The sequence below is a fragment of the Schistocerca serialis genome, chromosome 8 (genome assembly GCF_023864345.2).
Source record: "Schistocerca serialis cubense isolate TAMUIC-IGC-003099 chromosome 8, iqSchSeri2.2, whole genome shotgun sequence".
Lineage (NCBI taxonomy): Eukaryota > Metazoa > Arthropoda > Insecta > Orthoptera > Acrididae > Schistocerca > Schistocerca serialis.
This window is the reverse complement of record NC_064645.1, coordinates 532,667,902-532,682,239: the sequence shown is the minus strand read 5'-3', so window position 1 is coordinate 532,682,239 and position 14,338 is coordinate 532,667,902. Positions and strand designations below refer to the sequence as shown.

Genomic DNA, 14,338 nt, shown 5'->3' with positions numbered 1-14,338 from the left:
TTAACTGTTTAGATATAACACAAAATTCGTATAGTGGTTTTATAGCTAGCGGGAACACAATGGAAGAAAGTGAGTCCGAATTCGCTTTCGATGCCCTGCCAAATTTTTAGATCGAAACTAAGACGACGCGTTTTCATCGAGAATTAAGGAAGAGTATCTGGTGTTGAGATTTGAATTATCGACTGTTTGTTTTTAAACACCACTCACAGCACTCAACTACGCTACAAAAATCTCTTCATCTTACACATCAAAGCATTGGAAGAGTCTAAGGTCTCATCACTTACCTCACACCATCAAAAGTTAATAATGTGTTCAATATGCAAAACACATTGAATTTAATAAAGGAAAACATTGTCTGTAGTGGGATGTAATCGTAAAGATCTTTATTTAAATCGTGCAATTAGCTGATTTTGACGATATGTCACTTTCTAGCACATGTGTGATATTAAGTATTAAATATTGTAATTTTGAAATTATTTTTCCTTACTTATTGAGTATTTAGAGTACAGGTATCAATATGACATGTGACGTTGCAACGCTGATGTGGATCCATTCCCAATATAATGATGGAATATGAAGTTTGCTTCGCACACGTAAAGAAAAATTATTTGATAGTTAGAATATACAATACGTAATATGACACATATGCTCGAAAATAACAAATTGTCGATGTAGGTAACCGCTCGATTTAAATAAATATCGCTTACATTACAGACTACTACGGACTATATCTTCTGTTATTAAGTATTTAGAGGCTGTGGACCCGCACAAAATAAAAAACACATTGAATTAAATGTCCTTGTCTTAGTTGGGAAGAATTCGTAAGTGCTCAACTCAACAGTCACATCCCTACAATTTCCGCACGACGCGTTATCTTCCATCTGTTCGAGCCGTAAGGAATGTCACTAAATAAGATACCGTATTACAACGCCGTGCTACAGCTCTATGTCTTAGACCTGTGTGAATGCACAGCAAAAACCTGAGATGCAATGCCTTTATTTAGTCCACTACTCTCTGCTTAAAGGTATCCATTATAACTGTCACGAAGGTATGTACATTCTCTACGCTATTCTCAATGCGACAGATACACCAAGTATCCGTCACGAAAAAGATAGGTGGCTGAATAAGAAAAATGTCTCAGTTCCAGGACATTATGTAGCTGTGCGGAAGACAGAAATAAACCTGCTCTTGGAGTTAAACTGATAGGAGAGTAGAGACAATATACTGAAATGCTGTTGTTGATATTACTGGTAGTGAGAAGATTGTACGCCCAGCGTTCATACTAAAATCGAATTAGCGGAGTGTGTTTGAACTGGCTAAATTGTTGGAAAAACCTGTACAATAACACATACGCGCGAGCCCATGTGTGTGTGTGTCTGATGACACTGATGAGTTTGGCAAGGTGTAAATTTCCGCATACCTTTAAAGTAAGACAAGGAAGTTTAATTTAATGTACTCGTATGCTTCACACTTTAGCCACAGCAGTGAAACTGGATGATTTAGTTATGTCCCAGCAGTCTGAGCTCTGACTCTGCGAATGCGTTGGTGTATCAGTTGGAGGCTATTCCACAGTGTGGTTGACTGCAACAGCATTGTTACTGAGCTAGCGCAATTTAGACTCCCATATAAATATGTTCCTCATTGTCAGTTACAAAACAGTGAGAATTAAAAGAAAGGGCTGGTAGTTCAGTACATGAAGTCGATACAAACTGTGCGGCAGATAATGAAACAGTACTGTAGTTGTTGAGATATACTGCAGACATAACTGTGCTGGAAGAGGGAAATGATCGGTACACACTGCCACGACACGACACAACACGACACCGACTTGGACGACAGACTCCAACCAGTTGCGGGCGCCCCAGCACGTGATTCTGCTGAACACGAGGCGACCGTGGCACTGAGAGACCATGATAGCAGCACCTGCTGATAATTCTTACATCTCTTGCTAGGGTCCAGCACGACATCGGTAGATCATTCACCTTGCGGTAGGTACCATCTCCTCAGGATCGTTACGCACGCCAGTGCTGGCTAGGAAAAATGTCTTCGAATTATGACCCAAAATTTCCTTGGGAACCCGAAGTGCATTGGGAAAGAAATGTAGTTCGCCATTTCCTCATGCTCCCTCCTCCCTCCTTCGGGATGTAAAACAAAGTTCTATCTTCAGAAGTGACATCTCTTCAATTCATCTAACGGCAACATACCCGATTGCTGTCATGGTGCGCTCTCATTCTTCCTCATTTTAATGATGTAGCCACATCAGTATCAACTAGGCCACGTGTCAGAATCTACACAGTGATTCATTCGGTTCGCAAGAGAAACTGGCAGGTGTTTCAGTAGTGGATAGCTATATGTTATAATTAGAACAGTGTGTGACAAATTATATTCTTCAGGAAATCAAAAATACACATTAAAAACCTTGATCTAAAGGGTTAATTTCTGTGATTGCGTAAATCAGTCTTGAAATTATCCAACTATTGCTTCGCTCGTGGCGCGCGTGTGTGAATTTAACTCATATGTTCAGTAGCACTCAATCACGTCAGTATTGAATCTCATCGGTGCAAAATTCCAGTCAACGTTGAACATTGTCGACAGTGAGTCCCTCATTACTGAAACTCATTAACAGCGTGGCTATTCATACATTTTTCTTGCTCTTAACGAACACCATGCGTTTGTCCCTTGTCATTCCCAAAATGGTTCGTATTATGTTCACTTGGCCTTCCATGACTATCGACGGCTTTAATTTCAATTCCACATCGCTTCAAGAATTGTATCTTTTCTTTTACACATCTACGTCGACATCTTACAAATACTTCTCACAGATTACACATTTGGAAGATTATGTGAGTCACTGCACAGTACAGAATTAATGTCGCTTTGCCTTATCAAACTTGTTTTGGCGTGTCCAGTTTAATTCTGCATAATATTATGTTAATCAGATATTGCTTTCCTGCTGCGGAATCGCAGTGTATTCGAATTGTGTACGAATCCATTTGCACAATACGTTATGATCTGCACACTGTGTTCACGAATGCATGCTGCATGTTTACTTCACAAAGTGGTTTGCTTCTGCTTTTACTTCCACTAACATACAACAACCACAAAATGTGACTCTTGACGTAGTATTACTGAACTAAATTCACGAAAAATTGTTGAAAGTTGTAGACCAAGGCGGTTATCTTTATTTGTGCTGATTACGGTAAAACGCTTCTAGGCAGGATATATCTTACAAGAGATCTTGTTCTGTTAGGGTAATTACGTTCTGTACATATGGTTTATCGTAATTAATACTGAAAACTGACTTTTTTTGAATTATATGATAACGGAAACAGTAACTTCCAATAGAAATTAGTCTATAAACTATCTGTGTAAGAGATAATTGCCAGTGTGTGCTTATGAGCCACCACTGACCTCGTTTTAAGTTAGTACAAGTATGTTTTAAACGTAAACTTTGCTGTCAATTCTCCAACTAACTGTGGTCAAATTTCACTCATGGCCTGTCGTAACAAGAAATACACCCTTGTAGCTGTTAAATGAGGTGTCGATTTCTCATTGTGATACTATACTCGCCTCTGTAGTCAGCTACAGATTCTGTCACCCCACAGCCTCCCCCGACCGAGACAGAACTGTATAATTGGTAGTTCCAGTTCTTGAACCTTATTAAGGGGGCTGCTGCACACTTGCTTTTCATAGGTCCACAGAAAAAATCGGGGACTGACGTCAAGCGATCTTGGGAGCTTAGGTACGGACCCCGATCAACCCACAGAGGAGCATACTGGCACGTTAGATGTGTCTTACATCACTATCAAAATATGCCAATGTTTCTTATGTCTGTACCACATTCGCCAATGCTACGCAAGCGGAACTTGCCCAACCAGTCCAGCAAGATTTCGTTTTAGAGACCTTGGAATAATGCTTGGCTCAATGATACGATCACTACTGCCCTACGATACCTTCGGTATCAACTTTGTTACGATCACTTCTTATGCTAGTCCAAGTGTTTTGCGTGCACTATGCGAAGAGCCGGCAGAGGCACAAGGCGCCTGCCTGTGTAGGCAACCAGGGGCACATGGAGCAGCTCTCTTGCCTGCCCGTTAGCCGGGGAGGATTGCCGCTTAAAAACCAGAGAGGGAATTAGCAGTGGATGTACTGCACGTTTTTTTAGTGGAACTTACGCGACACACTGTAATCATGCAGTAGTACACAAAAAGTAATGTTTCCGATATGATGACTCATAAACTAACGTAGGTTTATTTCAAATTTGAGTCCATTTAGATGGGGAAATAATCAGCAAGTACGAATTCAAACGTATTTGTACCATTTAGGACAATACTTCATAACGAAATCAGATGTGGTTCATATCAGATCATTCCCAGTTACCTCCAAAACTTGTAGCTTGCGAGCTCCTGTTTAGCGGAAAGTTTTTGCTTCCGTTATCAAATACTTCGACTGGTGTCGGTTTTCGCTTTTAATTACTATACAAATTGTATAAAAATTAAAATAATAATCAGTCTTAATTACAAGGATTTCTTAAAGCTAAGTATCACACGTCAGATGATAACCGTTTTCGATTTTCTTAAAAATCACTTTCAAACCATGTCTCGGAAACGGTAAACTTTAATATTCTTTAGAGACCAACAAGCATCAAAATTACACACTTCATCTACATAATAAAATGGATAGACAGACTTAACACATAAAAAGCATGTGTACCATCAAACGGTTACTAGTGACGACAGTGGAGCATTGTAAGTGTGGGAGGACAGTAACTGTTAAATAACACCAAAACGCTACACGTTATAACGAGGAAGGTTCGCCTCTCGCCTGCTGCATGACATTATTTATAACCAGTAGGGCTTAACACACGATGGATAAATATGTAAACAATGAAACACAGATCTAGATGTACATGTAGATAATTATTGCTTCGTCCTGCTTACTTTGTACTATCCTTAATATTGTATTTTAATATAAAATTAAGCAGGACTTAGTTGTAAATATTAAACATTGGCAAAAATAATTGTAAACATAAGTATGAATAAATAATCCACAGAAATAAAGTAAAGAACGTTAAACCGCCGTCTGTGGGGATTGCTTGTAAGTTCAAACTCAAATACTGAAGCAAACACAAGAGTAGCGGTGCCAAACGTTGTCTTGGAGACGGTAGCTTGATGTCTCTCGATGAAATTCTAAAACTCGGTAGTAAAACAGTATAAGTGGCGAAAAATGTCTGATCATATGTAAGAATGATTAAACTAAAAGTGATAAAAGGAAAATGCACTGACAATTAGTCGAAAAATATCATATAAGCACTGAGAGGCTTATGACTCAATTTCATGATAGAAAAAGAATCATAATTACCATCTTTACAGTTTATAATCAATCCTATAAAAGATGAACAAACACTGAAAATAAGTACATATCGATAAAAAGAAGAGGAGCAGAGAAATTACAGATAATTTTAAAAAAGAGAAATAAAAGGGCAGATATACATTACAGCAGATTGTCAGAATGATCAAAGAGAAGTTTCTCGTCAAGGTCCAATTGCTCATTACGTAAGGTGGATGGCAGTCTTTCATAACGGTCATAGGTTCCAATTCCTTACAAGGCGTGTAATAAGAGCCCTTTGGAGGCGTTGTTTAGAGTTTTTAGATTCTCCTGGATAATCCCTCCTGAATGTTTGCTGTTTATGAGATGCTACCCCAACACAGATTTAGTACAGGCTACGCCAGTTGCGAGCTCCTTGAAGCGAGTAAGAAAATTACAATCGATTTGTCCTATGTAATGACTATGGTAATCATTACAAGAAACCTTGTAAATCCCTGAGCTCAAAAATTTATTATCTGTGCTTCAAACTTTATGTCTCATCTTAGTCTGAAGTACTTTGTTGATAGCAATAGCCAGGCCTATATCTGTATTTTTGAGAAACCAATTTATTCTCTCAGACGGGTTACTTGTATAGGTCATTTCATCATGTACTATAAAAGATATGTAGGTGATACGTTATTATTTTATAGAGCTCCACAAGAAGAAGTTGATCATTTAGTTATAGTTCTACATAACATTCATCTAAAATTATCTTGTACTGTAGAATACGAGGATTTCAGTGCAAAGGAGGTTGACATTGTATATAATAAGTCGAAACGAAAATCCGCAGACGCTCCTGTCACTAATACCTCGAAATTCGTTAAAGTGACCCTGATAGGTAACCTGTCTGACAGAATCGACAGGTTTTTTAAAAAAATACAGCTACAACCCTGGCGTTTACTACCAACAACCTACTCCAAAATAAACTGAGGTATAACGTTGGAAATACGGGATGATAAATTTTTGCACTCGGGGCTTTACAAGATTTTTTCTAATGACTGCATTAGTCATTACATAGAACAAAGAGGCCGCAATTTTATACTCGCTTCAAAGTGCAAACAACAGGAGTTGTATGATACATGTTAACGATCTGTACTAAATCAGTGTTCGGACAGCATCTTATACATAATAAATACTGAAGAAGAATTATGCGGGAGAATCTAAAAGTTCTAGACAATGACCCAAAAAGGCTCAAAAGACAACCATATACCCTAGTTAATGAGGAATTGGACTTTAGGAGGAACTTTTCTTTGATCTACTTGACGATTTGCTGCAAATAAATCTGCACTTCTGCTTCCATTTTCTTAAATTATCTGTAGTTTATATTCCCCCTCGTTTTATAAAATATATATTTCTTTTCTGTTTACATTTTTATATGACTGGTTATAATTAATAAAGGTGGTAATTATGGTACTGTGTAATTAAGTCATAAGCCTGTCAGTGTGTTTATGTCGGTTTTCGACTAACTATAAGTGAATTTTCGTTTGTCATTTTGAATTTAACCATTCTAATATATGTTCAGACATCATCTCGCCACTCACACTATTTTGCTACCGAATTTTAGGTTTCATACCTCTTTCAATTCACTTCCGATCGTCATTCATCGATCGTTGTCTCCATGGTGAGGCGTCTTTCTGCCGTTAGGTCTCATATTCCTCGCCTTCGACACTACGCATAGAGAGGTTCGAAGCTACCGTCTCCAGTGTTCAATATTTGAGTTTGAAGTACCACTCAACGCACGTAGAAGGTGGTTTAGTGTTCTTACCTTCATTTCTGTTGGTTATTTATTTTCGCCAATGTAAAATAATTACTACAGTTTCCTGCTTGCTTTATATTATTCTTAATAGTATACTTTATCTACATCTAGATCTACATTTTATGGTTTACGTATGTTACCATCGTATATTAAGCGCTACTGGCTATCAATGATATCACGCAGCGGGCGAGAGGAGCTTCCTCTTTATAGCGCGTAGCGTTCTGATGTTATTTAGCAGTTATCAGTGGTGTCCTCCGACACTTTCTAACTATCTTCCTACATCTCTGCTCACCATATGATTGTATACAAGATTTTTACTGTGTTAAGTCCGTCTATCCATATTTATTAAGTATATGATATGTGTAATTTTGACGCCTGTTTCCGTCTAAAAAATGGTATGAAGATGATTTTTGAGAAAATCTAAACCAGGTACCACATGACGTGTGATTGTTACCTTTTAATTAATCCTTGCGGTCAGGACTTATTGGTATTTTAGTTATGTATCTGACCGTTGTCAATTTCCAACAATTTTTTCAAAAGTTATGTTTAAAAATTGTTCATTGTTTTCGTTTCGTTGTCTTTACTGCTCTGTAGAACGTTTTGTTTCTGTCCATTTCCGGGACATATTCGACGTTGATTTAGAGGCATCAGCATTACGTGGAGTGAAATGTGTGACTTTCTTCCGAAATTTCCTTTGTAACTTCCATATGCCGCAGGCCCATTATTCTGTTCGCCACATCTCCGCCACTTCGCCCTATCGTGGTGTTCAGCAGTGATCATGGGCGGCGTGCCCCATGGATCTGGTCGCATAACTATACGATAAAATTTTTAACCACACCAACGCCCGGCGCCCGGCCGTTGCCAGTCCTAAGTCTGGACAAAGTGGGAAGGGAAGTTTTATGCCGTAATTATGCCGGCCAGTGAGACGCGGGACGGACTCCAGCTCCCCGCACGACGCACGACTCCACGGCCCTAGCACTGCCCGTAGCCACGCCGGCGTTTTTCACGGAATGACAACAACTCACGTAAACTGTATTTCCTTTTTGCAGCTGCCGCTCGCTTGGCTATAAATGCAAGTAGTTAAGTACCATTAATGTATATTCCATCTCTTCTAGTACCTGCTGCTCTATCTCACTGTGTCGTCTTGTGTGTGTGCATGTCTCAGACATTTTTGAATGTTATGCCACAATAACTCTAGCTACTAAATATAATAATTTCACAGTAGTATCTAAGCATACACGAGCACAAATGTGCATGACATCCGAAATCAAGTTCAATCACTGCAAACATCTATTGTGAAAGGTATCCTAATTTCAAACCTGTAAACTATATATGAAACGTCTTCCTTCACTATTGCTGGTGTTTCACGTGTGCTCGAAGAGCTATAACTCAAATTACCTTGATCATGTTGTGCTCTGTAACTAAGGTAGATATTAACGAAAACCATCGCAATTCTATTTCAGAGACACCACAACTAGTCTCGTTCTTAATTAACAATTTCAAGTGGCTTAACTAATTCTCATAATGTGACATAAGTGTTCCGTTGTCATGACTCAAAAATGTCTAACCTCTATACAAAATGCTAAAAGGCACGTTATAGATCGGTACACCGACAGCCATCAGTACAAGCACGAAACGTAACGACATATCCCACCTTACTCAGTATAGCGTGTAAAGCAATCAGTATTGCGCAGAATGTTGTGATGTTCCGTGCATGTATTAACGGCTGTGATTGTACCAGACAATCGTCAAAGTGCCTCAGTGAGCTTGTCGTTTTCCAGGATGTGTCTTTTAGCGTTATGTACGGCGATTAGATAATTTTGACTCATAACAGAGGCATGTTCCAGTTACGATGATTGTTGGTGAACTTTCAGTCACCTGAAGACGATAATGTAGAATGGAAGTGTCCGTGACGTAATAAAAGTACCTGAAATATAGCTGCGATGTTTTTAAATATTTATTTATATTTTTATCACACGTTAACATTTCCTGGTCGCTTCAGTCGCAAAGTTAAAATCAGTTCGCTTGTAATTTCATGTAACTGGTAACAACAGGTGCATTTTGTATAGTGACTTGTTTGAAATCTAAAAACTCAGCACACCATTAAACGCAATTTAAAACAACCTACAGACAATAAATCTTTACCTTTGTTTTAAGACGGTATACAAACCTTTTTGCAATATACAAACGCTCAAGTCCAGAAATTTACCGATTTGTTGTTTGGAAATTTGGAAAGTTGTCGTAAGATCTTTTGGGACCAAACTGCTGAGATCATCGGTCCCTAAGCTTACACACTATTAAACTTAAACTAACTTACGCTAAGGACGACACACACACCCGTGCCCGAGGGAGAACTCGAACCTCCGACGGGGGAAGCCGCCCGGACCGTGACAAGCCGCCCCAAACCGCGTGGCTATCCCACGCGGCAGATTTGTTGTGAAAAGATCGTTATTTGCCTCGCTTCATAACTTGTTTGCTAATCCATTCAGTGATGTGGTTTGACCACCAAGAGCTTGACACGCCATGTAACATAAGCAAATGCTTAACAACATTTTTCTTTAGCACCGAAAACCTTGATTCTTTTCATTAGGAGTGATAGACTATTGCTTCTACCGTCTTAACCACTAGTTCTGTGTGACAGTGAAGGAAACGCACAATCCAAGCCTATTACTGAAATATCAAAGACATTTGCAAGTTTCAGTCAGTTATGATTTCTTTTTCATACTGACCAAACGTGTCTTATGTCCTTGCGCTACTAATGCTTCTTTCCGTTAATGTTACGTAGAAAACAACAAATTGTATGAAGAATAACCACCAGGTTTAGTCAAGACTGTGTGATGGCAAATAAAGCAAGAAAAAGAGAAATGTCTCCCTGAGACGTGTTGCATTCACTATCCACTACCGCAAACCATTTCATCAGTTTTTTGGCTTTCAGAGTTTTCATGTCATAACTGTACGTAACACTCATCAATGTCACCGCCATATCAGCTTAATGAGGTTCACCGATTCCGCAATAACCTATTGTATAATTGAAATGAATTTGTGGCAAGGTTCCCAGAATTTTCACTTTTAGATTGGTCGACCTTGTTCATACAATGAACTTAATATTACATTTGTTTCGGGGCACACAAGAAACATCATATAAAGTTTTACTTTTACTTAACTATACTGTTATTATAAAAACATGAAGAAACATACAAAATTGTTATTAATTAAATAAATCGTAAGTCCTTGAGAAATCGAATGGAATCCTTCAATAGCAAAAGTACCATTCTGTTCCACTATAAAATCATGTAAGAGCTCAGTAAATAAAGTCTTTGATTCCTTGGCGATACAATTAGTGTGTTTCACGAACCAACCACAATCTTCTGTAAATGTAATACACCACCATAACAATTAAAAATCCTCCCGTGAATTAACAGTACTTTTTAATTGTGAATTTATAATGTTCCTTTTGACTATTATTATGAATCGAAAAAAACCTGAATATCGTGTCAAACTACTTGTGCTTTAAGTTTCTCTTATATGCGTGTACTCCGTTACCATCGAATGTTGAATGACTTGAAAATTCTTCACATATACTTATGATCTTGAGTACAATAATCACCCAAATGGTACAATGTCAATCTGTCTATGAAAAACAAGTCACATATAGTTCATCGTTTTAGATTCTGCAGTGTTACACGTCAAGGGATTTACGGCAGCAAATTCAAGTGTGTTGTGAAGAGCTGTGGGACGATAACCAATCGATACGCGGAAATTTGGTGGTCCGGTATATCGTTCTGAGACAAATAGCTATCCTCGAGGAAAACAGCGCACTGAACACCACATCTGTAGCAAACAATGCGTGACAATTGCCACTAAGGATTAGGCCCTTATTAAGTGTCACACAGACAGTAACATATTTACCCCACTGAAATTTTACGTGCTTTACTGCTTGTGTTCATAAAGAGTTCTCGGGGAAGTCTATGTATTGAAACATTGCCATCGGTGCAGTACCACAGCCAGGCCAGGATATTCATTTCCATAGTTACAAAGCCTAAACACAATTTTCGTGAGCTAGTTGTTAGGATGTAGTCTGTTGCTGATCTTTGTTTATAAGAATTTGTGATTGAGCTTCATGTTCCAAAAATTTGTGTCCTCCCAACTTTTGCATCACTGTCATTCATTCCATACTTTATTCTTTTACAGAGCAAGCAAGTTCTTAGATGAGGACTCCAATATCTTGACTAGTATCTTTCACTGCCCTTAATCAAGGTTCCACACACGACGTCAAAATGCAATGATACACGATCACTTATCTCAAATTGATACATTTACCCTTCCCCATCACCCCTGAAAGTTTGTAACAACATTACAGAATCAATCTGTACATGAACGATGTCACGCACCTTGACCTGGTGATGGTGGTGTAACAGTCAACCAACGTACTTTTAAATAATAATTGCAGTCCTTAAAACATAGTATTCGTTAATCATAAGTACCTCCAGTGTTTTGTCTTCTGAAACCACAGAGGTACTTACTGTAGTGCAAGTCAATATAAAGACGTGAATATTTTTAGGAAAATTAACATTGTCGGTTGGATTTGTTGCTCAAAGTATATATGCAATAGCCTGGGATCCAGTACACTGACAAATGCAGTGAAATAGTATCGTATTTGATGTCAGTAGTACAGTACACAACAAGACATCAACGATTCAGGTGGTAGAGGGTGGAAAGGCAGTCGGCTCTATGCGGTGTTAATGCGTACGTGCCCTTCCTGCGGATATGAGACACCATTAGTGAGCGTACGTATTGTGTACATGAACCACGATTGTGACCTAGCCTTGCGAAAACAGTTATAATGTGGTGAAAAAGCAAAATTCTGTGAGTAGACGGAAGCAGGACTCTCTAATCGTCAGTCACCAAGAAGTTGAATCCCTTAAGTACAGTGATTAATAATTTTGCTATATCCGGGCATAGTGTGGACAGAACGGAAAATATTGGCATCTAATCGGTTTCTTTTGCACAAAGCAAGGGCCACAAACCGTTATTCAACTTATTGCTGGTCTACAAATACCAGTAATTGCCAGACGTGACGACAAATATTGTCAAATGGAAACGTCTGCATCCAAGAAAAGCCTGCAGAAACCTGCTATACTGTCCAAACAGGCTAAATTTGAGTTTTATGAAAAACATGTCACGGACTTAAGAATGGGATAAAGTGACCTTTAGTGATGAGAAAAAGTTCAAATGGGATCGTCTGGATGGATTTCAGTATGGTGGCATGATCTGAGAACAGAGCAGGAGGTAGGAATGAATAGAAATTTTGGTGTAGGGTTATCATTCGGGCAACATTCTACACTAAAGGTCAATCACGCATTGCTTGCGCGAACAATATAATGAGCTCTCATATGTACACTGAGTGTGAATTAGAATGTATATGAACCTAGGGGTCCTAGATGTAAAGTTTCCACAAGATAATGCATCTCCCAAGATTTCTGCACAACAGAAAAGTCTTGGAACTCGCTCTGAAGATGGCCGGACGATACGTGGCCGAAATATCAGTAGAAGAAATTTTATTTGCGCGGCTGCATGCCCGAAATTTAATGGATTAACAGAAAAGTAGTTTTAAGATAAATGTATCGATGTCTTGCACTGGCCTGCACATAGTTTGTGTTTTAGCCCCGTGGAAAAACAATGGGAAGTACTTGCAAGGCGTGTTTATTGCACTGGAAGGCGATTTGAGGCCGTATTTCTGCTGAAAAGAGCATTACGAGAAGAGTGGGCGTCAGTTTCATTGTAAGAATGATCAATCCCGAAGAAAATTTTTGAGGTAATTAAGAAGAATTGAGGCATTGAGGCAGTTTCCATGCAGGAAACGCAAACACCTTTTTTTTTTTTTTTTCTTAGTCGTGTTATGAAAGAAACTATGTCATTCCGATATGATTGTTTATGGCTTGTATGTACACTAATGATCCAAAACGTTACGACCACAAGCTTAATAACACGTTTGTCCGTCTTTGCAACGAAATAAATCACTGATTCTGCGTATCAGGGATCCGACAGTTTGTTAGTAGGTTTGTGGAGGTACTTGGCGTTACATGTCTACGAACAGGTCATGCAATTCGCGCAAATAGCGGGCTGCTTCTTTGCGTACGCGGTGATGCACGCCCGACGGCGACCAAGATAGGGTGCATTGGACTTACATCAGGAGAGACACGGACAATTATACTGCTGAAAGATGACATCGCCGTCGCGGAGCACATCAATCATGAAGGGATGCAGGTGGTTCGCAGCTGTCAGCATGTCTTAAATTACTACCACAGGTCCCGTGAAAGTGCAGGAGAATGTCTCCCATAGCACAATACTGATCCCACCAGCCTGCGTCCGTGGCACGCTGCTCGTTTCGATCCGCCGTTTACTTTGATGACGGCGTCCGTGGAGACGACCAGGGACAGGGACCGAGAATAGCAAAAATGTGTTTCACCCGTACATCCTACACGTTTCCGTTGTTCGACAGCTGAATCGCAATGGTCCCGTGCCTACTGCAACCGTAACTGGATATGTCGTTGGGTCAACATGTGAACGCTAAGGGTGGTCTGCTGCGGAGCTCGATGTTCAACAGTGTCCGATGAATGGTGTGATCCGAAACAATTTTTCGTGCCCCATCATTCTGCTCTTTCCGCAGAGATGCCACTGATTACAATCCATCCCACTTTATAGAGCAGACAAGCCTCCCAATCACACGTTCTGTGGAAAGTCATGGACATCCAATCATTTAGCGCCTGGTGGTAGTTTCACTGTCCTTCTACCTCTTTCCGTAAGTGCTTACGACAGAATCACCTGAACGTAAGACTAGCTTCGGCATTTTCTAGATATTTGTTCACAGGCTCTTCATAATAATGATCTTCCCTTTGTCAAAGCGGCTTATCTCAAAGGATTTCAGCATTTTCAGTCAATATCTTTACTAGGATGATTCCTTGTCCTTGTCTGCTCCTCTTACTACCTTTAATACCTCGTCACGTGACCGTAACGGTACCAGGCGGCATCCAACATCGCAGTGAGCAGTGGTCATAATGTTTCAGCTGATCAGTGTATGTATCTAATAGTTTCATAATGAACGTTTCAGACATTGTATAATCAATTTGCAGAAACCTTTGCTTCATACTGATTTTCACAACTGTACGAATAACCATGTAAGTAACAGGTGTAAGTTTGACATGTGAACTGAAA

General features: G+C 39.3%; 1 long non-coding RNA gene across 1 annotated transcript in view; it reads left to right on the top strand.

Annotated features, from left to right (window-relative positions):
- The window catches only part of LOC126416363 (uncharacterized), a 38,213-nt gene that overhangs the window by 23,497 nt on the left and 378 nt on the right, over window positions 1–14,338 (top strand). The gene's annotated exons all lie outside the window — the stretch shown is intronic.